Source organism: Perognathus longimembris, chromosome 19 (genome assembly GCF_023159225.1).
Source record: "Perognathus longimembris pacificus isolate PPM17 chromosome 19, ASM2315922v1, whole genome shotgun sequence".
NCBI lineage: Eukaryota > Metazoa > Chordata > Mammalia > Rodentia > Heteromyidae > Perognathus > Perognathus longimembris.
In genome coordinates this window covers 26,814,409-26,840,994 of record NC_063179.1, presented here as the reverse complement: position 1 = coordinate 26,840,994, position 26,586 = coordinate 26,814,409, and the positions used below count along the sequence as shown (strand labels likewise).

General features: G+C 40.3%; 2 long non-coding RNA genes across 2 annotated transcripts; both read right to left on the bottom strand.

Annotated features, from left to right (window-relative positions):
* Window positions 1-597: 597 nt before the first annotated feature.
* Window positions 598-6,654, bottom strand: LOC125367775. Its single transcript, XR_007214152.1, has 3 exons — window positions 6,523-6,654; window positions 3,651-3,759; window positions 598-634 (listed from the first exon to the last, which is right to left on the bottom strand). It is a non-coding gene; the product is annotated as an uncharacterized LOC125367775 (long non-coding RNA).
* A 44-nt stretch (window positions 6,655-6,698) lies between these two features.
* LOC125367660 lies at window positions 6,699-24,628 on the bottom strand. The gene is made up of 3 exons (XR_007214121.1): window positions 24,546-24,628; window positions 22,050-22,110; window positions 6,699-6,798 (listed from the first exon to the last, which is right to left on the bottom strand). It is a non-coding gene; the product is annotated as an uncharacterized LOC125367660 (long non-coding RNA).
* Window positions 24,629-26,586: the final 1,958 nt, after the last annotated feature.

Below are 26,586 nucleotides of genomic sequence, written 5' to 3'. Positions count from 1 at the left end.
ACAGGGACCATCAAATCTCTGAACCAAAACAAATGCTTTCTCTCACATGTTGATTACCTCAAGTATTTGTTATAGTGATTAGAAGGCTAGCAAATAGATCCTCATTCCTTAGCTTGCATTAATGTTATACACCTGACGAACCACAAGGGCAGTAAAAGTCCAACTAAAAAGATATGAATATTTAATGCAAACTCTAAAGGTTAACAAACCCCAAAGTTGAGTCTTTTACTTAACTTCACATGTTAGTATTGCAAATCACCAAATGATTCTCTAAGTGACTTACCTTAGCATTCTTCCTTTTCAGGGTTTTCAACATCTGGACTTCTTTGAGCTGCACAAAACATAAATAGACGTTATTTTCCAAAATTAAATGCGAATTCAACTCAAATATATCACAACTAGTTTAAAAATAACATGTGAAATATGGGTGGTTTTCATGAGTTTATTTTCTTTCTAGCAAATGAAAACTGTTCAATTAACAACTATCCCATCATAGAACAGGTAAAAAAAAAAAAAAAAAACTTAGAGCAATAAACTTATGTCAGTGGACTTACCAATCCGATGAGTTCTTCTTTAATATTAAGGTAAAATTTTGGTGACAGCTTCTTTACAAACTGTGGATTCAATTCTTTGTCTGCAAAGCAATAAAAAGGGTAAAAAAATCATCATACAAATTACAATGGGTTTTGAAATGTGGGTTTCATTTGCTTAGTATGTAAACACACCATTTAGCACATATGATTTTAAACATAAGATGGTGGCAATATTTGACCTAAATGTAGCCCTTTTCAAGTCTTTTAGGCTTAAAATATACAGTGCTGCCTGGACACTGGTAGCTCAAACCTCTAATTCTTTTTTTTTTTTTTTGCCAGTCCTGGGCCTTGGACTCAGGGCCTGAGCACTGTCCCTGGCTTCTCTTTGCTCAAGGCTAGCACTCTGCCACTTGACCCACAGTGCCACTTCTGACCGTTTGCATATATGTGGTGCTGGGAAATCGAACCCATGGCTTCATGTATATGAGGCAAGCACTCTTGCCACTAGGCCATATTCCCAGCCCTCAAACCTCTAATTCTAGTTATTCAGGAGGCTAGAATCTGAGAGTCACAGTGCAAAGCTAGCTCCAGGCAGGAAAGTCTGAGACTTTCCAGTTAACCACCAAAAGGCCAGGAATAGAGCTGTGGCTCAAATGGTAAAAGTGCCAGCTTAGAGCAAAAAAGCTAATAGAGTGTGCCCAGGCCCTGAGTTCAAGCCCTGGTCCTGGCGAACATAGGTGTAGTGGTAGGGTACTTACCTAGCAAGTACAAAAGTACAGGGCCTCAAACTCAAGCCCCAGTACACGCACACACACACACACACACACACACACACACGCACGCACATACACACACACTCACAGAGTAAGACCTTTTGGTAAAGTTGGCTGAAAGTAAACATAACATTGGAAACATGTCTCAGCCAAAAATATACAACAACATAAAGGAAACATCCTTTTCCCAAGCCCTTTGAGGAACCATCCCCTGACACTGGCTAGTTCCACAGGCCATATTTACAGTCAGCCCTCATCCTTCCTTACCACATGCCCTAATGACCCCTGATCTCACTCACTCCTTCTCTAGCAGCTGGGGGAATGATGGGATGACATGTTCTAACAACCTGTAAGCAGTTGTAACTATTTTTCCTATCCATAAACATGGAATTTCTGTCCCTGTATGTAGTTTATCCTTGGTTTCTTTCATCACTTTTGTGTTTTTCTTTCTAAAAGTCTTCTATCTATTTTGTTGGATATATACCTAAGTATCATGTCTTATTTTAGAGGTTGCTACTTTAAATTTTTTATGTCTTTTTAATTTCAAATTCTCTTTGTTCCTTACTGAGATATACTATACACAAAAGCAAATTACTTTCATATCTTGCAAAACCTGTCATAATCAAATATTAATTACATGGGTTTGATTTTTAAAAGTTTTGGTCTCTGAGATTTCCTACATAAATAAGGATGTCATCTGAGGACAAAGGGTGTTTTATTTCTTCTTTCCCAATCTACATTTTGCTTGTCTTATTACATTATCTAAGACTTTCAGTATGATGTTGAACAGGAAGGAGACATCCTTGCCTTTTTCCTGGTCTTGGCTGGAAACCTTCTAGTTTGTCATCATTAAGTATTGTGTTTGCTCTTTGTAAATACTCTTTATCAAGTTAAAGATGGTCTCTCTAATTTTACTGAGACTTAATTATAAATAGGTTCTGGGTTTTTGGCCAGTGTTTTTCTTGTACTAATTAACATCATATTGATAGACACAGGGCATTAACCTCAGTCATCCCCTTCCTTGTCCTGTCCCATCTCCTTGCTCTCAGATATTTGCAACAGCCCCCCTCAAAGACCTTTGGGCCAGGATGCTATCCATCCAGGCAGGAGTCCCCTATCTTTCTGCTTCCAGTGAAATCACCATTGGAATACTGCTTTGTACATTTTGATAGGTGGAAGAATGGAAACGTTTTCTTAGCCATTCTGGTGAAAATACAGTACAAATTATATGATTAACAGCTGGGCACTGGTGGCTCACACCTGTAATCCTAGCTGCTAAGGAGGCTGGGATCTGAGGAGTCCATAAAAACTAAAAAACGTAAAGTATAACTGTGGCTCAATTGGTTGAGCAAAATAAGCTCCCAGGCCCTGGGTTCAAGCCCAGAACTGGCACATGCACCCCCCCCCCCACACACAAACACAAAAACTCCCAAATCACAATATGCCATTACTCATGTTTAAGCATATACAGTACTGTTGAATAGTTGTGTTGTACAACATTATCTCCCAGTCAGCGGGATATAGATGTCTCCAAGGCCCACCAGTGTCTTTGAGAGTACTGATAAAAATGTGTTTCCTCTAATCGAGCTGGAGCGAGCAGTCTACTAAGCCTTTCATCGTTCTTCCCCATAGCTCTTGAATACTCCATACACAATCTCTGCCAAACCAAATTCAAGAGGTGGGCCTTGGCTCACTGGGGGCATCCTTCTGGGATGCAAGGCTAACATTCTTGAACATTCTCACAATGCCCCTCACCATGGTGGTAACATTGGTTCTAGCGGCAGGTGGTGAAAAAATCCCTCCCAGGAGTGTGAGAGGAACTAGAACTGGTCTTGGAAGAGAACTGAGGAATATCACTGATGTGAATGCTCAATGGCTGATAGGAATTCCTCAGTTCTCACCATTTTCTGCTTTCCTCCCATCCCTGTCCCTTCACAGCACTGTGGTGTATGGAGCCTCTTACTCCTGAAGTAACATGCCAGGAACAGATCTACTCTTGGTGCTATTCTGTGCCCACCTCCATGCCTTTCACAAATGGGAGCTGAGAATACCAGTTGTGGCCTTTCTCTACACCCACTGGAAGGCCAACAGCTGGGAGAGGGAGGGCAATACATCACCATTTCAAAAGGAAAACACATCCGATCATAGAGTCTATCAGAAAAAAAATTTAGACTAGATGACCCAACAATTTTTAATTAGTCTAATATATGAATACTGGGGTGCCATGGAATGTTCAAATGTAATGATAATGAAAACACACATCCAAGTCTGTGATATGAGCAAAAGCAGTACTTTCTTCAAGGCCCATCGATCGGCCCAGGCCTCATAGTAGCCAATGACATACTGATATTGCAGGAAGATTTTCTCAAGTGCAGACAAAATAATATCCAACTCCATGATGTCACTGGATTTCCTTCCTTCTAGACACCAAATATGCATACTCTGAAAAATATCTAGAATGTTAAGATAAGTCAATTTAACAAATTGATTTTTCATGGTTTGGTTCTAGATGCCAGCAAATTGCTACAGAGCACCCGGAAGAGCTGTATGTACTTCTTCCTTCCTGTCTAAATCCTGTTGTCAGCCTTCTGTGCCTTTATTTACGAGTTTACTGTTACCCGACATCTATGGGTAATACAGTTCTTTGCTTATTTCCCAAATTTTATTCTCATAGGCCATGTGTTGAGAATATCATGATTACTCAGTATATTGATGTGATAATAAGCTAGATGAGCTGTCTAGAGATTTAAGTCCTACACTGAGTTTCATACTCACTCATCTTGAGATCTGAGGCAAGCCACTTAACCATGCACAATTTCCTGAATGAGAAATAATGAAATAATAAAATGGAATAATTTCTTCCTCAATGGAATAAAACATGTCCTGCAGGTAAATGCATTTATGAAGACTATAAATTACTATATACCTGTAGGATATATAGTATCAGGCTATTTCGAACAAATACCCACATTTTCTATATAAAGTTAAATGTAAGGAAGATTAACCACCTCTTTTTCCATAGTTAATTCCTTATTGCTAATGAGCTTCCAGATTCACACAAATCCAAGGCCAATGCTTGGGTGTAGTACATCCATGACAGCTAAAGTTCTTAGCTTTCTCATTCTTCCCTTTCCCCTTCCCTTCAAGTCTGGCTTGATCAATAACTAAGACCTTAAGGAGCAATGCTGTGCAGTTCCAAGGCCATCGTAAGTGAGCTTCAGCTTCTACCTTTCACCTCCTTCAGTGCTCCTTGTCAGGTCAACCATCATGTGAAAGAAATTGACTACCAAACCACAGATGAGCCCAAGGTACAGCCACAGCACAGACATGTGACTAGAACTCTCTCAGACCTGCCATCCCAGCCCAGTCACCCATTGCATGAAGCTAAATGTGCAGAATTGCCCAAAGCAAGATCCTGGTGAGAGTGAATGGTGGTGGTTCGAAGTTTGGGTTGGCAGATTCTTCTGACCATTGCGAGGGAGAAAATGCTGTTGCTTTTGTGCTGCATACCCATCATCCCAGCTATGGTAAGAAATATGAATAGGAAGCCAAAAGCAAGACCCTAGCTCAAAAATAACCAAAGAATACAAGGATGGGGTCATGCTCCAGCAGTAGAGTGGAAATTTTATGAGCTTTCAAATTATGGATGTTTTTCCTGAACACCCTGTATGAGAGACTACATATAAACATTCATCTGGTACCAGAGTCTGTGGCTTTGTTTCTTGGTTTCTTCCTTTTACCTGGACCCATGATCCTTTTTCTCTGAGTTTTCTGCCAAAATATAAAACAAAAAAAAATTTTTAATACCTGATTAAAAAGAAAACACTATCAAACTCAAAATGTTTTTAGCTATACTTCTCCTTTAGTCCTAAATTACCACATTCGTCAAATAAATTAAATACATAAAACATTGAAAAATAATAAAATTTTCAGTTGACGAATATCTCTGGAAGAGAAAAAGTGGGGCTTGGTTAATTATCTCGATTAAGAAAACAGTGTCACAGATGGCCAAGGAGTCAATAATAGTAATAATAAGAGTAATAGTAATAGTAATAATAATACCAGCAGTGGGAAGGAAGGATGAGTGCTCTAGCTCTGCCTGCACTATATAGCAAAATACTGTCCTAAACAAAAAGGAAAAAAAAAGCCAACAAACAAAAATCTTCCCAACAAAAAAAGATAACAGTGAATGGAATCAGCTCAAATTTCCGTATGACATGGTGAAGTGCGAGCTCTTATGACTCTGTGGAAGAAGGAAAATGGCTCTCCTTCAACCTTTTCCCAAAGTTCTTTGGCTGGCTACCAAAGAAACTGATATAAAGCAAATCAATAGAAGAAAAGCAGTATTTAATGACTTGTACATGTGTGGCGGTCTTTCAAAACAGGAGACAGGAAGCAGGGTCAGATGACTGAAGCTACATCCTGAGCTACAAAAACGAATGGGAAGCTGAGAGGCTTCTGAGGGCTGGGGACACAAAAGTTACAAAGAAGGGAGAAGAGTAGAGTGAGGTAACATGCCCTTGTGGTAGACTGTCCCCTAGCTGCCCAATTCTGCTACAGATAATATTACTCCACAGATTCCCATTACTGCTGTCCATATCTTGCACAAAGGCACAGCTTTTAGAGTCACCCTTATACCTGCAGTTTCTCAGAATACGCAGCTGGAAATGTGCCAAAGTCCAGCACACACTTCAGGATATTCATTAGGAGAGATCTACAAAAAGTGGGGCATGTATAATGTGCTTCTGGTTTATGTAAAAAGAGAAATGAGAAAATATGTTCATATTTGCATACATAGAAGGAAACAATTTAAGAATATATAAGCAAATACTTATAAGAAACCCTGTCTGTTTTCTGGCTGGGAGGGTAGAAAGAACGGCATTATACATTAATTTTTTTCAAACAAGAGAAAGAATTATACATCAAAGGACTAAACTAACTAAATTAATAAAATAAGATATTAAGAATCTGACCAAAATATAGCATATGGCAAATATCTTAGAACAAATGCAACCCTGTAACCTTAGATTGTAGAGTACAAACAGAAATCATGGTGTTTGTTTAGTGTTGTGGAATTATAGGTGAACTTTTCTTCTTCCCTATTAAAATAGAACCTTGGCTTGTCAGAAAAAAACTGAAGGAAAGAAATAAAAGGTTTTATTTATTCCTATAAGCTTTTTTCTTTCTGTCCTAAGGGACTGCAGATACTGTCTTACCAGTTGCCTTTGTGTTGCCCGAGTCTTTTTGTTGACTGAGGCCTGGGTGCTAAGGGACTTGGTACTCTCAGGAGTGATTGTCTTGGCCTGGGTGATGAGGGGTTCGGTTCTCTTAGGAATGACTGCTTCAGCTGAATTCTCTGAAGGTTCTGAAGACTTCACAGATGGAGTAGTTCCATGGTATTCTGGCCTTATTTTCTATACTGAATTCACTTTTCTCCTTATGTCTTCTGTGCTCTCAGAGTCATCACTGATGGGCTCCAGTTTTCTTGTGGACTGGGATGAAATCAGCACACTGGGTTAGGCATGCTGATTATTAATCACGGCACAGTAGAAAACCATAGAATTCCCATTTCTAAACTTTGAAACTATGGATGGTTGCAAAAGTAGTAAATGGACATGAGAGCTACATCTAAGAGTTCTTTGTAACTATCACAGTTCTGACTTTGTGACTCACAAACTAAACACATGACTGGACTGCTATGAACACTAACTAGGTACATGGTGACCCAATACAAACTGCTTCGTATAAACACATTAAATACAAAACTAATCTATGTCGATTATGGAATCACCTTCTACAACATTGTCTATAGAGTATTATTGCAGGAAAGTTTCATCTGCACTAAACAAAATACAATGAAATATTAAAATTAAGATAGAAGAGAGAATATCCATACCTTTCTCTTTTTTGAATAGCGTAGGCAAATATACCCTATTTTTTTTCTTATTTATAGTCAAAGTTATGTACAGAGAGTTTAGTTTCATACATTAGGCCTTGGGTATATTTCTTGTACTGTTACCTCCTCCCTCATTTCACTCTCCCCATCCCCTTTTCCCTCCCCCCATGAGTTGTTCACTTGGTTTACACCAAATGGTTTTGCAAGTATTGCTTTTGGAGTTGTTTGTCTTTTCATCTTTGTCTCTCAATTTTGATATTCCCTTTCACTTCCCTAGTTCTAATACTAGTATATAGAGTATCCAGGGTAATCAGATGAGATACAATGATAGTGCGGGTACAACCACAGGAAGGGGATACAATAGGATCATCAACAATAGAAACTACAGTTTCACATGGCATGTTGAGCATCATTACAACAGTGATAGAACACTCATTTCCGTAACATGGAATTCATTTCACTTAGCATCATCTTATGCGTTCATGGGGGCAAAACTATCAGGCTCAGTGATCCTCTGCTGTGACTATCCTAAACCTGTGCTAATTATTCCCTATGAGGGAGACCATAGAATACATGTTTCTTTAGGTCTGGCTCACTTCACTTAGTATAATTTTTTTGCAAGTCCTTCCATTTCCTTATGAATGGGGCAATGTCATTCTTTCTGATAGAGGCATAAAATTCCATTATGTATATGTACCACATTTTCCTGATCCATTCAGCTATACTGAGGGGCATCTGGGTTGTTTCCATATTTTAGCTATGACAAATTGTGCTGCGATGAACATTGTTCTGCTGGTGTCTTTAGTGTGTTCTTCTTTGTGGTTTTTTGGGTAGATGTCAAAAAGTGGGGCTGCTGGGTCATAGGATAGCTCTATGTTTAGCATTCTGGGGAAATCTCCATACCGCTTTCCAGAGTGGCTCAACCAGTTCACATTCCCACCAACAATGAAGTCGGGTTCCCTTTTGGCCACATCCCCTCCAACATTTGTTATTGTTAGTTTCTTTGATAAAGGACATTCTTACTGTGGTGAGGTGGAATCTCAATGTTGTTTTGATTTGAATTTCTTTTATAGCCAGTGATGTAGAACCCGTTGTCATATGTCTATTGGCCGTTTTCATTTCCTCATTAGAGAAGTCTCTTTTTAAGTCTTTTTTTAAATTTTTTTTATTTTTTAAGTTTTTATTATAAAACTGATGTACATAGAGGTTACAGTTTCATACGTTAGGCATTGGATACATTTCTTGTACTCTTTGTTACCTTGTCCCTCATACCCCCCTCTTTCCCCCCCTTTCTCTTCCACCCCCACCCCCCGGAGGTGTTCAGTTCACTTACACCAAATAGTTTTGCATGTATTGCTTTTGTAGTTGTTTCTCTTTTTTTTACCCTGTGTCTCTCAAATTTGGTATTCCCTTTGAATTTCCTACTTCCAATACCCATAAACACTGTTTCCAATATACTCAGATAAGATTACAGTGATAGTGTAAGTACAACCACAGGAAGGTGATACAAGAACATCATCAAGGACTTCCGGGGAAGACGCCGGAGGAGCGGCTGTGCCCTGCAGAGCTCCCTCCGATATCGTAGTTTTCTCACCTCATAGAAACTGTTTCTCCAAGAAAGACAGCCAAAGTAAGTTCTAACAGTACAGGGATTCTGAACAGGAAGGAAAAATCGACTTTGCTGGTCTGAAAACACAGTTTTGAGCTCCTGGCGGCGTCCCGCCGTGGCGCCAGCGCCGGCTCCGGCACAGTGCCGAGCACAGCCCCCCGCACTCCGCGCAGCTAAAGCAAGAAATACTCCAGACGGCAGCCGAGCACGGAGGACCTGACATCGCAGAGACAGCGTGAGTACCCCGCAAAAAAAAAAAAATTATTCTCGCTTGTGCCCACAGTCCAGCTTCTGGAAGGCACCCCTGTCCCCACCGCCAGAGCAAAGCGCCATCTTTGCCACTGGCATAGGGTCAGACCAGACTGGAACTGAAGCGGGCCTGGGGAAAGCGAGGCCAAAAAAGCCATCTTTGAAAAGGGCAGGAGGGGCGGAATCAGTGAGAACCAGCTCTGCCCAGAAGAACGCCCCCTGCCCTGGCGGGAGGCGAGTCCGGGGATTATCCAGAGATGCCCCGCCCTGCCCGCCGGAACTTCTAAACTTAAAGCAAAAGCTGCGAGCAGCTACCAGGGGCACGGAAACAACAGAAGGAGGAACAAACAGTTCCGGGGACAGCTAAACGGTCCCGTCACAGAGGAAACTAATTCCCAACCCAAAACGCAGCTGCATTCCATAGCTACCTATGCCAAAGAGGCCGCCTCCCTCAGGCAAGCAACTCTTAGTGGAGCAAAACAGGCCAGAGGCTCCACGCTCTGCTGAGTTCACAGTCAAGTCCAGGCATCAAAGGCAGTGGCCCCACAGCAGACAGAGGAGCCACAGTTCCTGTGACTGCCCACGTCCCCATCGACAGAGGACGCCCAAGGCCTGCCTGCAAGCTGTGCGAACCTCAGAGACCCACGATTACACCAACAGGGGAGATGGTCAGAACAGATCCACCCCTTGCCAACTGAAATCAAGTCAAACCAGCCAATCAGGAAAATAGACTGCAGACCATTGCAGGGAAACCAGAGACTGGTTTCTTTTTCTTTTCAAACATTTTTTTTAACTTTTCTTTTAACTTTTCTTTTTAATTTTTTCACACCTGAAACATCATTGGCTGTTTTTTTTATTTTTTATTTTTTTTGTTTTCCATTTTTACTGGTTTGTTTTATCAAGTTTTTTTTGTGTTTGTTTATTTGCTTGGGTTGTCCCTTTTCTGTTATTTTCCTTTTTATTTACTTATGCTTCCTTGTTAAATAATTTTTCTCTGTTTTGTGTATCTGTCTTCCAGTATTTTTACTCCATTTCTCTCATTGCGTCCTCTTCCTTTAAAAATTACTTTCCTATAAATAACACCTACACCCTTTTCTGCTAACTCTCCAGTGTCTGTCATTTTATCAATGTGCTTTCTACTGATTCTACTCTTCTCCACATTTCCACGTCACTGAAACTAAACCAAAATCACCACCACCACCCCAATACACTTTACTCTATTCTCTTTACTACCTCCAACCTACCCTCCTGACTTACTGCCTGGACCTCCAGGCTCCATTGACTCCTGGTTATTGGATAGAGGATATCCCAGCTTAATACGAGTGAATCAAAGGGGTTCATAGAGAAAGCCAGTCCTAAAAGAACTTAATATAAAAACAAGAATTGCCTCCAAGAGACACATCTATCCAGCAAAAGTAAACATCTTCTAAAAGTGAAAGGCTGGAAACAAATCTATCAAGCAAATGGCCCCCATAAGCAGGATGGAGTTGCAATCCTAGTAACAGACAAAATTGACTTCAAATTAAAAAAGGTAAGAAGAGACAAAGAAGGCTACTACATACTAGTAAAAGGATCTCTCCAACAGGAAGAAATAACCATCCTAAATATCTACACGCCAAATGCAGGAGCACCCAACTTCATCAAACAAACACTACTGGCTCTAAAAACATTCATAGACCCAAACACAATGATAGTGGGGGACTTTAACACTCCACTATCAACTCTGGACAGATCAACACGCCAAAAACTGAACAAAGAAACCACAGAACTAAACAATTGCATAGACCAACTAGACTTAATCGACATCTACAGAATATTCCACCCAGCAAGGACAGAATACACATTCTTTTCGGCAGCACACGGAACATTCTCCAAAATAGATCACATCTTAGGGCACAAAGAAAATCTGTACAAATTCAGAAGTATCAAAATCATTCCCTGCATTCTTTCAGACCACAATGGAATAAAATTAGAGCTCAACTAATTCAGCCACCACAGAAAATCCCACAATTCATGGAGACTAAAGAACACACTGCTGAACCATCAGTGGATCATTGAAGAAATTAAAACAGAAATTCAAATGTTTATGGACTTCAACCAAGTTGAGGGCACAAAGTACCAGCTCCTTTGGGACACAGCAAAGGCAGTACTCAGAGGAAAATTTATATCTCTGAGTACATACATCAACAAACTGGAGAAACAGCAACTGAATAATTTAAGGAAGCACCTTAATTTTCTGGAGAGAGAACAGCAAGCCAAACCCCAAGTCAATAGACGGAAGCAAATAATTAAAATCAAATCAGAATTAAATCAATTAGAGACGAAAAAACCATCGAAAGAATCAACAAAACAAAGAGTTGGTTCTTTGAAAAAATCAACAAGATAGACAGACCCCTGGCAAACCTGACCAAAGAACGAAGGCAGCACACTCAAATAAACAAGATAAGAGAAGAAACAGGTAGCACCACCACAGAAATAACCGAAATTCAGAAAATAATAAGGGACTATTTTGCAAACCTTTATGCCAACAAATTCGAGAACTTGGAAGAAATGGATGATTTCCTAGAAAAAATTGATACCCCCAAACTCAACTATAACCACTTAAACCTTCTAAACAGACCCATATCCAGTATTGAAATAGACACAGCAATAAATGATCTCCCATCCAAGAAAAGCCCAGGTCCAGATGGATTCACTGCAGAATTCTACAAGGCCTTCAAAACAGAACTCACTCCAATATTTCTCAAACTCTTCAATGAAATTGAAAGAGAACGTTCACTGCCAGACTAATTTTATGAAGCCAGTATAACCCTCATCCCAAAACCAGGCAGAGACTCATCACGGAAAGAGGACTACAGACCAATCTCCCTGATGAACATAGATGCAAAAATTCTCAACAAAATTCTGGCCAATCGACTTCAACAGGTCATCAAAAAAATCATAAACCACGATCAAACTGGATTCATCCCAGGGATGCAAAGCTGGTTTAATATACGCAAGTCAATTAATGTAATCCACCACATCAACCGGAGCAAGTTAAAGAACCACATGGTTTTATCGCTGGATGCGGAAAAAGCGTTCGATAAAATCCAGCACCCATTTATGCTAAAAGCCCTGGAAAAACTGGGATTCCAGGGAACATTCCTGAATATAATCAAGGCAGTTTATGACAAACCAACAGCAAGCATAACTCTAAATGGTGAAAAACTAAAGCCATTCCCTTTAAAATCAGGAACAAGGCAGGGATGTCGACTCTCTCCCCTGCTCTTCAACATAGTACTAGAATTCCTAGCCAGAGCAATTAGGCAAGAAGAGAATATAAAGGGGATCCAAATAGGAAAAGATGAAGTTGAACTTTCTCTCTTCGCAGATGACATGATCCTATACCTAAAGAATCCCATAGACTCTACTCCCAAGCTACTAGAGCTGATACAAAACTTTGGCAAAGTTGCAGGATATAAAATAAACCTTCAAAAATCAACGGCCTTTCTCTATGCTAACAACCCGAAGACCGAGGCTGAAGTCAGGAAAGCAACTCCTTTTGCAATAGCCCCCAAAAACATAAAATACCTAGGAATAACCTTAACCAAAGAAGTGAAAGACCTCTTTGAAGAGAACTTTAAAAGCTTGAAAAATGAAATTAAGTCAGAACTAAGAAAACGGAAAAAACTCCCATGCTCCTGGATTGGGAGGATTAATGTAATCAAAATGGCAATATTGCCAAAGGCTATCTACAAATTCAATGCAATACCCATTAATATCCCAACACCATTCTTTAATGAAATAGAGGAAGCAATCCAGAAATTCATATGGAACAATAAAAGACCTAGAATAGCAAAAACACTCCTAAGCAGAAAGAACAGTGCTGGAGGAATTACAATACCCAACTTCAAGCTGTATTATAAAGCTATAGTAATAAAAACAGCTTGGTATTGGCACCGGAACAGGCCTGAAGACCAATGGAACAGAATTGAAGACCCAGAATTAAACCCACAGAACTATGCCTACTTAATCTTTGATAAAGGAGCTAAAACAATAGTATGGAAGAAAGATAGCCTCTTTAACAAGTGGTGCTGGCAAAACTGGCTCAACACATGCAACAAACTAAAACTAGATCCTTATATATCACCCTGCACCAAAATCAATTCCAAATGGATTAAAGACCTTGAAATCAAAACAGGCACCCTGAAAAAACTAAAGGAAGGAGTAGGAGAAACACTTGGGCTCCTTGGCACAGGACAGAACTTCCTTAACAAAGACCCTGAAAGGCTACAAATCAGAGAAAGGTTGGACAAATGGGACTGCATCAAACTCCAGAGCTTCTGCACGGCAAAGGACATAGCTCGCAAGATAAACAGAAAGCCCACAGACTGGGAGAAGATCTTTACCGGACATTCAACAGACAAAGGCCTCATCTCTAAAATATATGCAGAACTAAAAAAATTACCTTCTTCCAAAACAAAACCGCAAAGAACCAATAGCCCCCTCATCAAGTGGGCTAAAGACTTACAAAGAAACTTCTCTGATGAGGAAATGAGAATGGCCAATAGTCATATGAAAAAATGCTCTACATCACTGGCCATAAAGGAAATGCGAATCAAAACAACATTGAGATTCCATCTCACCCCAGTAAGAATGTCATATATCAAGAAAACTAATAATAACAATTGTTGGAGGGGATGTGGCCAAAAGGGAACCCTACTTCATTGTTGGTGGAAATGTAAACTGGTTCAGCCACTCTGGCAAGCAGTACGGAGATTCCTCAGAAGGCTCAATATAGAACTCCCCTATGACCCAGCAGCCCCACTGTTGGGTACCTATACAAAAGCCCACAAACAAAATCACAGTAATGCCACCAGCACAACAATGTTCATCGCAGCACAATTTGTCATAGCGAGAAGCTGGAACCAACCCAGATGCCCCTCCATAGATGAATGGATCAGGAAAATGTGGTACATTTACACAACGGAATTTTATGCCTCTATCAGAAAGAATGACATTGTTCCACTTGTAAGGAAATGGAAGGAATTGGAAAAAGTTATACTAAGTGAAGTGAGCCAGATCCAAAGAAACATGGACTCTATGGCCTCCCTTATTGGGAATAATTAGTACAGTTTTAGGCAAGCCATAGCAGAGCATCACAAGGCCCAATAGCTATACCCTTAGAAACACATAGGATGATGCTAATTGAAATGAACTCCATGTTATGGAAACAAGTGATATATCACAGTTGTAACTACTTTCAACGTCCTATGTGTATGTGTAGTTTCTATTATTGATAATGTTTTGTATCACCTTCCTATGTTTGTACCTACACTATCTCTGTAATCTTATCTGAGTATATTGGAAACCGTGTTAACTGGTATTGGAAGTAGGAAATTCAAAGGGAATACCAAATTCGAGAGACACAGGGTAAAAAAAGAGAAATAACTACAAAAGCAATACTTGCAAAACTGTTTGGTGTAAGTGAACTGAACACCTGGGGGGGGGGAGGGAAAGGGGGGGAGGGAGGGGGGCATGAGGGACAAGGCAACAAACAGTACAAGAAATGTATCCAATGCCCAACGTATGATACTGTAACCTCTCTGTACGTCAGTTTGATAATAAAAATTTGAGAAAAAAAAAAGAACATCATCAATAATAAAAGCTACAGATAAACATAGGTCGTTGAAAGTAGTTACAACTGTGATATAACAATTGTTTCCACAACATGGAGTTCATTTCTCTTAGCATCATCTTATGTATTCATAAGGGTATAGCTATTGGGCCTTTTGATGCTCTGTTATGAATTGCCTAAACCTGTACTAATTATTCCCAATAAAGGAGACCATAGAGTCCATGTTTCTTTGGGTCTGGCTCACTTCACTTAGTATAATTTTTACAAGTCCGTCCATTTCCTTACAAATGGGGCAATGTCATTCTTTCTGATAGAGGCATAAAATTCCATTGTGTATATGTACCACATTTTCCTGATCCATTCGTCTACTGAGGGGCATATGGGTTGGTTCCAGATTCTCGCTATGACAAATTGTGCTGCGATGAACATTGTTGTGCTGGTGGCATTATTGTGATTTTGTTTGTGGTCTTTTGGATAGATACCCAAAAGTGGGGCGCCTGGGTCATAGGGGAGTTCTATATTTAGCCTTCTGAGGAATCTCCATACTGCTTGCCAGAGTGGCTGAACCAGTTTACATTCCCACCAACAATGAAGTAGGGTTCCCTTTTGGCCACATCCCCTCCAACAATTGTTATTATTAGTTTTCTTGATATATGACATTCTTACTGGGGTGAGATGGAATCTCAATGTTGTTTTGATTTGCATTTCCTTTATGGGCAGTGATGTAGAGCATTTTTTCATATGTCTCTTGGCCATTCTCATTTCATCATCAGAGAAGTCTCTTTGTAGGTCTTTAGCCCACTTGATGAGGGGGCTATTGGTTCTTTGCGGTTTTGTTTTGGAAGAAGGTAGTTTTTTTAGTTCTGCATATATTTTAGAGATGAGGCCTTTGTCTGTTGAATGTCCGGTAAAGATCTTCTCCCAGTCTGTGGGCTTTCTGTTTATCTTGCAAGCTATGTCCTTTGCCGTGCAGAAGCTCTGCAGTGTGATGCAGTCCCATTTGTCCAACCTTTCTTTGATTTGTAGCCTTTCTGGGTCTTTGTTAAGGAAGTTCCGTCCTGCACCAAGGAGACCAAGTGTTTCTCCTACTCCTTCCTTTAGTGTTTTCAGGGTGTCTGTTTTGATTTCAAGGTCTTTAATCCATTTGGAATTGAGTTTGGTGCAGGGTGATATATAAGGGTCTAGTTTTAGTTTGTTGCATGTGTTGAGCCAGTTTTGCCAGCACCACTTGTTAAAGAGGCTATCTTTCTTCCATACTATTGTTTTAGCTCCTTTATCAAAGATTAAGTAGGCGTAGTTCTGTGGGTTCATTTCTGGGTCTTCAATTCTGTTCCATTGTTCTTCAGGTCCGTTCCGGTGCCAATACCAAGCTGTTTTTATTACTATAGCTTTATAATAGAGCTTGAAGTTGGGTATTGTAATTCCTCCAGCACTGTTCTTTTTGCTTAGGAGTGTTTTTGCTATCCTAGGTCTTATATTGTTCCATATGAATTTCTGGACTGCTTCCTCTATTTCAATAAAGAATGGTGTTGGGATATTAATGGGTATTGCATTGAATTTGTAGATAACCTTTGGCAATATTGCCATTTTGATTATATTAATCCTCCCAATCCAGGAGCATGGGAGGTTTTTCGATTTTCTTAGTTCTGACTTAATTTCATTTTTCAAGCTTTTAAAGTTCTCATCAAAAAGGTCTTTCACTTCTTTGGTTAAGGTTATTCCGAGGTATTTTATGTTTTGAGGGGCTATTGCAAAAGGAGTTGCTTTCCTGATTTCAGCCTCGGTCTTCCGGTTGTTAGCACAGAGAAAGGCCATCGATTTTTGAAGGTTTATTTTATATCCTGCAACTTTGCCAAAGTTTTGGATCAGCTCTAGTAGCTTGGGGGTAGAGTCTATGGGATTCTTTAGGTATAGCATTATGTCATCTGCGAAGAGAGAAAGTTTTACTTTATCTTTTCCTATTTGGATCCCCTTTATATTTTCTTCTTGCCTAATTGCTCTGGCTAGGAATTCTAGTACTATTTTGAAGAGCAGGGGAGAGAGTCGACATCCCTGCCTTGTTCCTGAGTTTAACGGGAATGGCTTTAGTTTTTCACCATTTAGAGTTATACTTGCTGTTGGTTTGTCATAAACTGCCTTGATTATATTCAGGAATGTTCCCTGGAATCCCAGTTTTTCCAGGGCTTTTAGCATAAATGGGTGCTGGATTTTATCGAACGCTTTTTCCGCATCCAGAGATGAAGCCATATGGTTCTTTACCTTGCTCCGGTTGATGTGGTGGATTACATTAATTGACTTGCATATATTAAACCAACTTTGCATCCCTGGGATTAATCCAGTTTGATCGTTGATGACCTGTTGAAGTCGATTGGCCAGAATTTTGTTGAGAATTTTTGCATCTATGTTCATCAGGGAGATTGGTCTGTAGTCCTCTTTCCGTGATGAGTCTCTGCCTGGTTTGGGGATGAGGGTTATACTGGCTTCGTAAAATGAGTCTGGTAGTGAACGTTCTCTTTCAATTTCATTGAAGAGTTTGAGAAATATTGGTGTGAGTTCCGTTTTGAAGGCCTTGTAGAATTCTGCAGGGAATCCGTCTGGACCTGGGCTTTTCTTGGATGGGAGATCATTTATTGCTGTTTCTATTTCAATACTGGATATGGGTCTGTTTAGAAGGTTTAAATCTTCATGGTTGAATTTGGGGGTATCAAATTTTTCTAGGAAATCATCCATTTCTTCCAAGTTCTCGAATTTGTTGGCATAAAGGTTTGCAAAATAGTCCCTTATCATTTTCTGAATTTCAGTTATTTCTGTGGTGATGTTACCTGTTTCATCTCTTATCTTGTTTATTTGAGTGTGCTGCCTTCGTTCTTTGGTCAGGTTTGCCAGGGGTCTGTCTATCTTGTTGATTTTTTCAAAGAACCAATTCTTTGTTTTGTTGATTCTTTCTATGTTTTTTTTTTTTTTTGGTCTCTAATTGATTTAATTCTGATTTGATTGTAATTATTTGCTTCCGTTTATTGACTTGGGGTTTGGCTTGCGGTTCTCTCTCCAGAAAATTAAGGTGCTTCCTTAAATTATTCAGTTGCTGTTTCTCCAGTTTGTTGATGTATGTACTCAGAGATATAAATTTTCCTCTGAGTACTGCCTTTGCTGTGTCCCAAAGGAGCTGGTACTTTGTGCCCTCAACTTGGTTGAAGTCCATAAACATTTGAATTTCTGTTTTAATTTCTTCAATGATCCACTGATGGTTCAGCAGTGTGTTCTTTAGTCTCCATGAATTGTGGGATTTTCTGTGGTGGCTGATTGAGTTGAGCTCTAATTTTATTCCATTGTGGTCTGAGAGCATGCAGGGAATGGTTTTGATACTTCTAAATTTGTACAGATTTTCTTTGTGCCCTAAGTTGTGATCTATTTTGGAGAATGTTCCATGTGCTGCCGAAAAGAATGTGTATTCTGTCCTTGCTGGGTGGAATATTCTGTAGATGTCGATTAAGTCTAGTTGGTCTATGCAATTGTTTAGTTCTGTGGTTTCTTTGTTCAGTTTTTGGAGTGTTGATCTGTCCAGAGGTGATAGTGGAGTGTTACAGTCCCCAACTATCAATGTGTTTGGGTCTATGAATGTTTTTAGAGCCAGTAGTGTTTGTTTGATGAAGTTGGGTGCTCCTGCATTTGGGGTGTAATTATTTAGGATGGTTATTTCTTCCTGTTGGAGAGATCCTTTTACTAGTATGTAGTAACCTTCTTTGTCTCTTCTTACCTTTTTTAATTTGAAGTCAATGTTGTCTGATACCAGGATTGCAACTCCAGCCTGCTTATGGGGGCCATTTGCTTGATAGATTTGTTTCCAGCCTTTCACTTTTAGAAGATGTTTACTTTTGTTGAATAGATGTGTCTCTTGGAGGCAGCAGAAAGATGGATATTGATTTTTGATCTAACTTATGAGCCTATGTCGTTTGATTGGAGAATTAAGTCCATTAATGTTGACAGTTAGAATTGAGAGATGATCGTTTGTTCCTTTCACTATCACTATCTTGTTTAAAGCTGTGTCTTCCCATTTCTTGATCTAGTGTTTACTAATTAGGGTTCATTTCTCTGTCTGTGTTGGGATCTTGATTATTTTCCCTGTATAGTACATCTTTAGGATTTTGTATAAGGCTGGTTTGGTGGAGATATATTGTTTCAGTTTTTCCTTATTGTGGAAGACTTTTATTTGACCTTCGGTTATGAAGGAGAGTTTGGCTGGGTACAGAATTCTTAGTTGGTAGTTATTTTTAGTTAGAGTTTGGTATACTTCATTCCAGACTCTCCTTGCTTTCATGGTCTCTGCTGAGAAGTCTGGAGTAATTCTGATTGCTTTTCCTTTATATGTGATTGTTTTCTTAGCCCTAAGAGCTTTGAGTATTTTTTCCTTGCACTCTGCTGAAGCTGTTTTGATCACAATGTGTCAGTGGTACGTCCTATTCTGGTCTGGTAGATTTGGGGTTCTAAATGCTTCTTGTATCTGGATGTTTGGGAAGTTCTCAGCTAATATTCTGTTAAATAGGTTGCCTATCCCATTAACCTCTTTCTCCAAGTTTTCCTCAATACCTATTATCCTTGAATTGGGCTTCCTGATCGTGTCTTGAATCTCCTGTAGCGTTCTGTTTTGTTGATTGGACTGGATTTGTATTGATTTTTGATCTTTCTCCATAGAATCTAAGGAATCTTCAGCTCCTGAGATTCGATCCTCTGCTTCAGTTAGTCGGGACTGTAGGCTAGCTACTTGATTTCAAATCTCTTTTCCTTCTAACTGGTCTTTCCTGATGATTTCCATGTCATTTCTTAGGTCCTGTATGGACTTCTTTACTTCATTAACTTCATTACTTTGGTTTTGAGTGTTGTCTCTCAAATCTTTAAGCTGGGTAGCTATCTTTTCATTTGACTCTTGAAACTTATTTATCTTTCTATTTGTGGATGCCATGAAATTCTCCATTAATTTTTGCTTTGCCTCCTCATGCTCTAACATAATTGACTGAAGAGATTCAAACTTTTCATTTATCATGTTTATCAGTAGACTTTGTAGAGCATTTTGGGGGTTCTCTTCTATGTTTTTGATTGACTGCTCTGCTTCCTGCTTGTTTTGAGTGGGGGATAAGACTTCATTGTTTGCCATCTTTCTTGTGTTTCTTCTGCCCATTTGAATTGGGAATGCCAATCTACCAGCACCTGTGAGCACTTTTTAAGACCCAAAGCAGCCCTTGCCAAGCACTGTTGTGTAAATCTTACAATTTCACAATTATATACAGATAATTTGCATACCTGTCTATAAAGTTAGATTTGGTGTTCCTAGAGAATACAATTTCAATATAACAACTGATCCTGGGCCCTGTATTCAGTAGTTACTTAATTACTGTTACAACCCTATACACAATTCTTGTTTTTATATTAAGTTCTTTTAGGACTGTCTTTCTCTAAGAACCCCCTTGATTCACTCGTATTAAGCTGGGATACCCTCTATCCAATAACCAGCAGTCAATGCAACCTGGAGGTCCAGGCAGTAAGTCTGGAGGGTAAGTTGGAGGTAGTAAAGAGAATAGAGTAAAATGTATTGGGGGTGGTGGTGGTGATTTTGGTTTAGTTTCAGTGACGTGGAGATGTGGAGAAGAGTAGAATCAGTAGAAAGAACAAGGTTAAAATGACAGACACTGGAGAGTTAGCAGAAAAGAGTGGAGGTGTTATTCATAGGAAAGTAATTTTTAAAGGAAGAGAACGCAACGAGAGAAATAAAGTAAAAATACTGGAAGACAGATACATAAAACAGAGAAAAATTATTTTAAAAAAAGAAAAAGTAAATAAAAAGGAAAATAACAGAAAAGGAACAACCCAAACAAATAAACAAACACAAAACAACTTGATAAAACAAACCGGTAAAAATGGAAAATAAACAAACAAATAAAAAACAAACAACGAAAACAACCAATGTTGTTTCAGATGTGAAAAAATTAAAAAGAAAATTTAAAAAAAGTTAAAAAAAAAAACATGTTTGAAAAGAAAAAAAAAAGATTCCTCTTGTTTGGGTGGTTTCTCCACAGTCTCTGTTTTCCCTGCAATGGTCTGCAGTCTATTTTCCTGACTGGCTGGTTTGATTTGATTTCAGTTGGCAAGGGGTGGGTCTGTTCTGACCCTTCTCCCCTGTTGGTGCAATCGTGGGTCTTGAGGTTCACAAAGCTTGCAGGCAGGCCTTGGGCATCCTCTGTAGATGGGGACTTGAGCAGTCTCAGGAACTGTGGTTCCTCTGTCTGCTGTGGGGCCGCTGCGTTTGATGCCTGGACTTGACTAGGCTGTGAACTCAGCAGGGCAGGGCGCCTCTGGCCTGTTTTGCTCCACTGAGAGTTGCTTGCCTGTGGGAGGTTGCCTCCTTGGCATAGGTGGGTATGGAATGCAGCTGTGTTTTGGGCTGGGAATTAGCTTCCTCTGTGACGGGCCTGTTTAGCTGTCCCAGGAACTGTTTGTTCTTCCCTCTGGTGTTTCCGTGCCCCCAGTAGCTGCTTGCAGCTTTTGCTTTAAATTTAGAAATTCCGGCGGGCAGGGCGGGGCATCTCTGGCTCAGCCGAGGACCAGGACTCGCCTCCCGCCAAGGCAGGGGGCGTTCTTCTGGGGGGAGCTGGTTCTCACTGATTCCGCCCCTCCTTCCCTTTTCAAAGATGGCTTTTTTGACCTCGCTTTCCCCAGGCCCGCTTCAGTTCCAGTCTGGTCTGACCCTATGCCAGTGGCAAAGATGGCGCTTTGCTCTGGCAGTGGGGACAGGGATGCCTTCCAGAAGCTGGTCTGTGGGCACGAGTGAGAATATTGTTCGTGGGGTACTCATGCTGTCTCTGCGATGTCAGGTTGTCCGTGCTCAGCCGCCGATAGGAGTATTTCTTGCAGGTCTACACTGAGCGCTTTAGCTGCGCGAAGTGCGGGGTGGGGGGGCGCTGTGCCGGGCACAGTGCCGGAGCCGACACTGGCGCGGCGGCAGGACACCGCCCGGAGCTCAAATCTGTGTTTTCAGACGAGCAAAGTCGATTTTTCCTACCTGATCAGAATCCCTGTACTGTTAGAACTTACTATGGCTGTCTTTCTAGGAGTAAAAGTTTCTATGGGGTGAGAAAATTACGATATCGGAGGGAGCTCTGCTAGGGCTCTGCTTGTCCTCCGCCATCTTCTTCTCTTTTTAAGTCTTTAGCCCACTTGTTGAGGGGGCTGTTGGTTCGTTGAGGTTTTGTTTTGGAGGAATTTAATTTTTTTAGTTTTGCATATATTTTAGATATGAGGCGATTGTCCATTGTATGGCCGGTAAAGATCTTTTCCCAATCTGTGGGCTTTCTCTTTATCTTGTGAGCTACACACATACCTTTCTTACACTAACTCTTACAGATTTGTTTCCACTTGCTTCATTTTCAGTAGTGCTCGAACTGTGCCAAAGAATAAGCATCATTATCTTGCAGATTCCAGTTTTATTTTCCTATGTGTCTGTATGACTCTTATTTCCAATTAACTACTACAAAGCCAGAAGTGAAGGTGTGTCATACCTAAGCACCAGCTAGGAGTGAAAATGTCTAATGAGAATACAAGGCCTGAAGTCAAAGCTCCAGTCCTAGCAAAGAGAGAGACATATAGACAGAGAAAAGAGAGGGGAGAGAGGAAAGAGAAACACCCCCACACAAACACACACACACAGAACTTTACTTAAAGTTTTAAGGGTTCCATGCAGAGTGAGGCTGAAGACAGTACAGTGTACTTTAACAGGCATGCGGAAGAGAAGACGGATTCATGGATACAGATGAAAATATATGGCTAGGAACCTGGAGCTGACAACTAAAGATACTTCTCCAGGCACAGAATGGAAAGAGGAGTGAAGGTAAAAGAATCTGCAAATGAAAAAGTCTGGAATGTTCAAGAGATGGACTGTATTGATAAGAGAAGAAAACAGTAGCAGAAGTCAAAGTGTTGGAAGAGGCTGAAATCCAAAAGGAGGTAGAGGTAAGCTACAGATCCAGGGAGGAAAATCAACCCCCACACTAGAAGTGCACATGCAAAGGGCCCAAGGTTATGCATGTTTAGGAATTTGATGATCAGTACAGACTAAACTGAATAGGGTGTTTTTTGACTCAAGGAATGCAAAAATGAAATATTCTAACTCCTATAATAGATGAGTAGTGATGAAAGTCCTCATTATTTTATAGTATTATCAAGAGTGTACCCCTGCCAGGCTAAATTTCCACGTCTCCTTTGGGTAGATGCCAAGCCTTTAATTGTGGGGGACACTCAGCTCTGCACGCTACTCCCACCAGTGGGAGGGCAGAGCCTATCCCAGTTGGGACTAAGCTGAGATGGGATAGGGCTGCCAAAACCCCCCGTGTCCCAAGCCCCCCCTTAAGTTTAAGAGCAGACACTGGACACGGAGATTTCAGGGAGCTGTTTGATGGACTTCCGGCTTCCAAAAGTTTTATTCAGGGGAGGGTTTTATATAACGATGATGAGGAGGGACAAAGAGGAGGGACTAAGTGGGTATTAATGATTGGCTAATGAACTATCCATCGTGGTGATGTCACGGAACTTCCCGCAGAGGCGGAGACCACAGTCCCCCAAGGACCGGTCCCCGGCTCAGGCCGGCGCCATTACAAGAAATGTGCTTACAGTGGAGAGGCGGGGCTGGTTGCAGACCCAGGGAGAAGGTGGGAGTGGATAGCAGCCAACAGTCCCAGGTCCTAAAGGTATAGCCATCCCCTACATACCTTTAGGAACAAGTATTCTTCATCTTTGTTTGTTTGTCTGTTGTTTTTGGTGTTACTAGAACCTTGAGCTTGCAAGGCAGGTGCTCTGCTGCTTGAGGCATGTCCCATTTTGTTATGTTTTCAATAACTTCTCATCTTTTTTGCCCTGGAGTTGGCTTTTGAATATAGTATAGTTGAGATTTGAGAACTCATCCCATTCGCAGCTTGTGTGTTGAAATTGAGTTGGATTACTTTTTGCCTGGGCTGGCCTGGACCCAAGAACTCCCAGTCTCTACCACCTTAGTAGCCGGGATTATTGGTAAGTGTCACTATGCCCAGATATCCTTAGATTTTTCTAATATCTGGATGTATTTAGCAGACAATGGATGTTTAACAACTTATAAAACTGAATTAATTTTTAAAAAGTAAAAGCTTCATTTAGAAACTTATAGAATTTACTTATACAATTAGCCATAACAGAGAAGAAAAAATTGGCAGAGTCAATTTATAGTAATTTCCTAACCCAAACAAAAATAGACCATCTTGTAATAAATGTAAGAAATGCATAAAATGTATGTGAATAAAATTTATAACAGCAGTAAAAGAGGTTCATTTTCTCATCATTGTACAAGCTCCCACACTCACTGGCACACTTAGAAATTAACCCAATAAAGAGATCCAGGTGTCAATTATTTTAGTTATGTGAATAACAATCAACTGTCAAAAATTTAAGTTTTGATGTTGCAGTTCACTTGAGGAAAAACCTAGTAACTTATTTCAAAAGATCTCAAGAGCTTCTGTCTTAAAGAATTTCTGCTACCAGAGCTGGTGGCTCACCCCTGTAATCCTAGCTACTAAGGAGGCTGAGATCTGAGGACTGGAGTTGGAAGCAAGCCCAGATAGGAAAGTTTATGAAACACTTAACTGCAATTAACTATCAAAAAGCTGGAAATGTTATCTGTAGCTCAAGTGGTAGAGCATTAGCATTGTGCAAAAGAAGCTCAGAGACAGCACCCAGGCCAGGAGTTCAAGACCCAGGACTGGTACATTCCATTACCTCACACACTTCTCCCCAAATTTTGCACCAAAGTCTTGGTAAGCATTAAGCAACAATTTCTTGGGATAAATCATACCTTTGAGGAGTCAAAAGCACTGGAGATGCACAGTGTCCAAACTCATCATCAGTGTAGATGGCAGTGCTGTGCAAGGGAGGGTCTTCAGGAGAGACACAGTGACATCCAGAACCATTCAACTACAGTCCTGCATGGTGGAAGGCAGAGATGAGCAGAATCTGTCACATGGGCCGCTTTGAGTATGTTTATGACCTCCTAACTCAGGAGTTTTGTGATGGGGTTCAAGGGAGGGGATTCCCCATCCCTCCTAGAGTCCACCACTCAGAGACAGTCTCAAGCAAAAAGGATGGATTTATTGGGAAAGTAAAAAGTAAACTGACCAGCCAGGGTCGAAGCCGAGACTCAGGAACTGGGACCAAGTGCCAATCGGTGTTTTCAGATAGACCAGTCCCATCTTTCAGAAAAAACATGTAACAACAAACAGGACAGAGATACAGAGACTCACTTCCAGAAGATTTCTAAGTAGCTCCTGCAGCCCACACATAGCCTTAACACTATCAGGAAACAGGCCAGAGAGGGAAGAAAGAACAAAAACCATACCTATTAATGAACCTATTAATCTCACAATTTTAAAATCAGTAATATATTCTGTATTGTTCTCAACTAGGCAAAGGATTTAGGTACCCTACAGTGGTGAATAAGAGCAAAAAGTCAAATAAACCAGTTCTGAATTTCTGTAAATATAACCAATCATGCAAGTTGATCCTTCCAACTCAACACCATGAAGATGACAATGCAATGTGAAAATGGGTAAGGAATATAACTAGATAGGCACTTCTTTTTTTTTTTTTTTGGACAGTCCTGGGCCTTGAACTCAGGGCCTGAGCACTGTCCCTGGCTTCCTTTTGCTCAAGGCTAGCACTCTGCCACCTGAGCCACAGCGCCCCTTCTGGCTGTTTTCCATATATGTGGTGCTGGGGAATTGAACCGAGAGCTTCATGTGTAGGAGGCAAGCACTCTTGCCACTAGGCCATATTCCCAGCCCCTAGATAGGCACTTCTTGAGGAATGATATGGAGAAAGAATTATAAGGAGTTATGATTGCCCTTTTTTTCTCCATCCATCTTTCCTTCCTTCTTTTTTTTCTTTGTTTTCATACTGGGTCCAACTATGTAGCCCAGGCTGGCTTTAAACTATGTAGCATAGACTGGCTTTGAACTTGTGATTGTCCCACCTTGTTCTCCTGAGCACAGAATTATGTACAATCACCACATCTGTGCACAATTTCTGGATATGGGTCTGTTTAGAAGGTTTAAATCTTCATGGTTGAGTTCGGGGATATGGATTTCTTCTAGGAAATCATCCATTTCTTCCATGTTCTCGAATTTGTTGGCATAAAGGTTTGCAAAATAGTCCCTTATTATTTTCTGAATTTCGGTTATTTCTGTGGTGATGTTACCTGTTTCGTCTCTTATCTTGTTTACTTGAGTGTGCTGCCTTCGTTTTTTGGTCAAGTTTGCGAGGGGTCTGTCTATGTTGTTAATTTTTTCAAAGAACCAACTCTTTGTTTTCTTGATTCTTTCGATAGTTTTTTCGACTCTAATTGATTTAATTCTGATTTGATTTTAATTACTTGCTTCCATCTATTGACTTGGGGTTTGGCTTGTTGTTCTCTTTCAAGGAATTTAAGGTGCTTCCTTAAATTATTGAGTTGCTGTTTCTCCAGTTTGTTGGTGTATGCACTCAGAGATATAAATTTACCTCTGAGTACTGCTTTTGCTGAGTCCCAAAGGGGCTAGTACTTTGAGTGCTCATCTTGGTTGAATTCCATAAACATGTAAATTTCCGTTTTAATTTCTTCAATGACATTTAGTCTCCATGAATTGTAGGATTTTCTGTGGTGGCTGTTTGAGGTGAGCTCTAATTTTATTCCATTGTGGTCTGAGAGTATGCAGGGAATGATTTTGATACTTCTGAATTTGTACAGATTTTCTTTGTGTCCTAAGATGTGATCTACTCTGGAGAATGTTCCATGTGCTGCGGAGAAGAATGTGTATTCTGTTGTTTCTGGGTGGAATATTGTGTAGATGTCGATTAAGTCT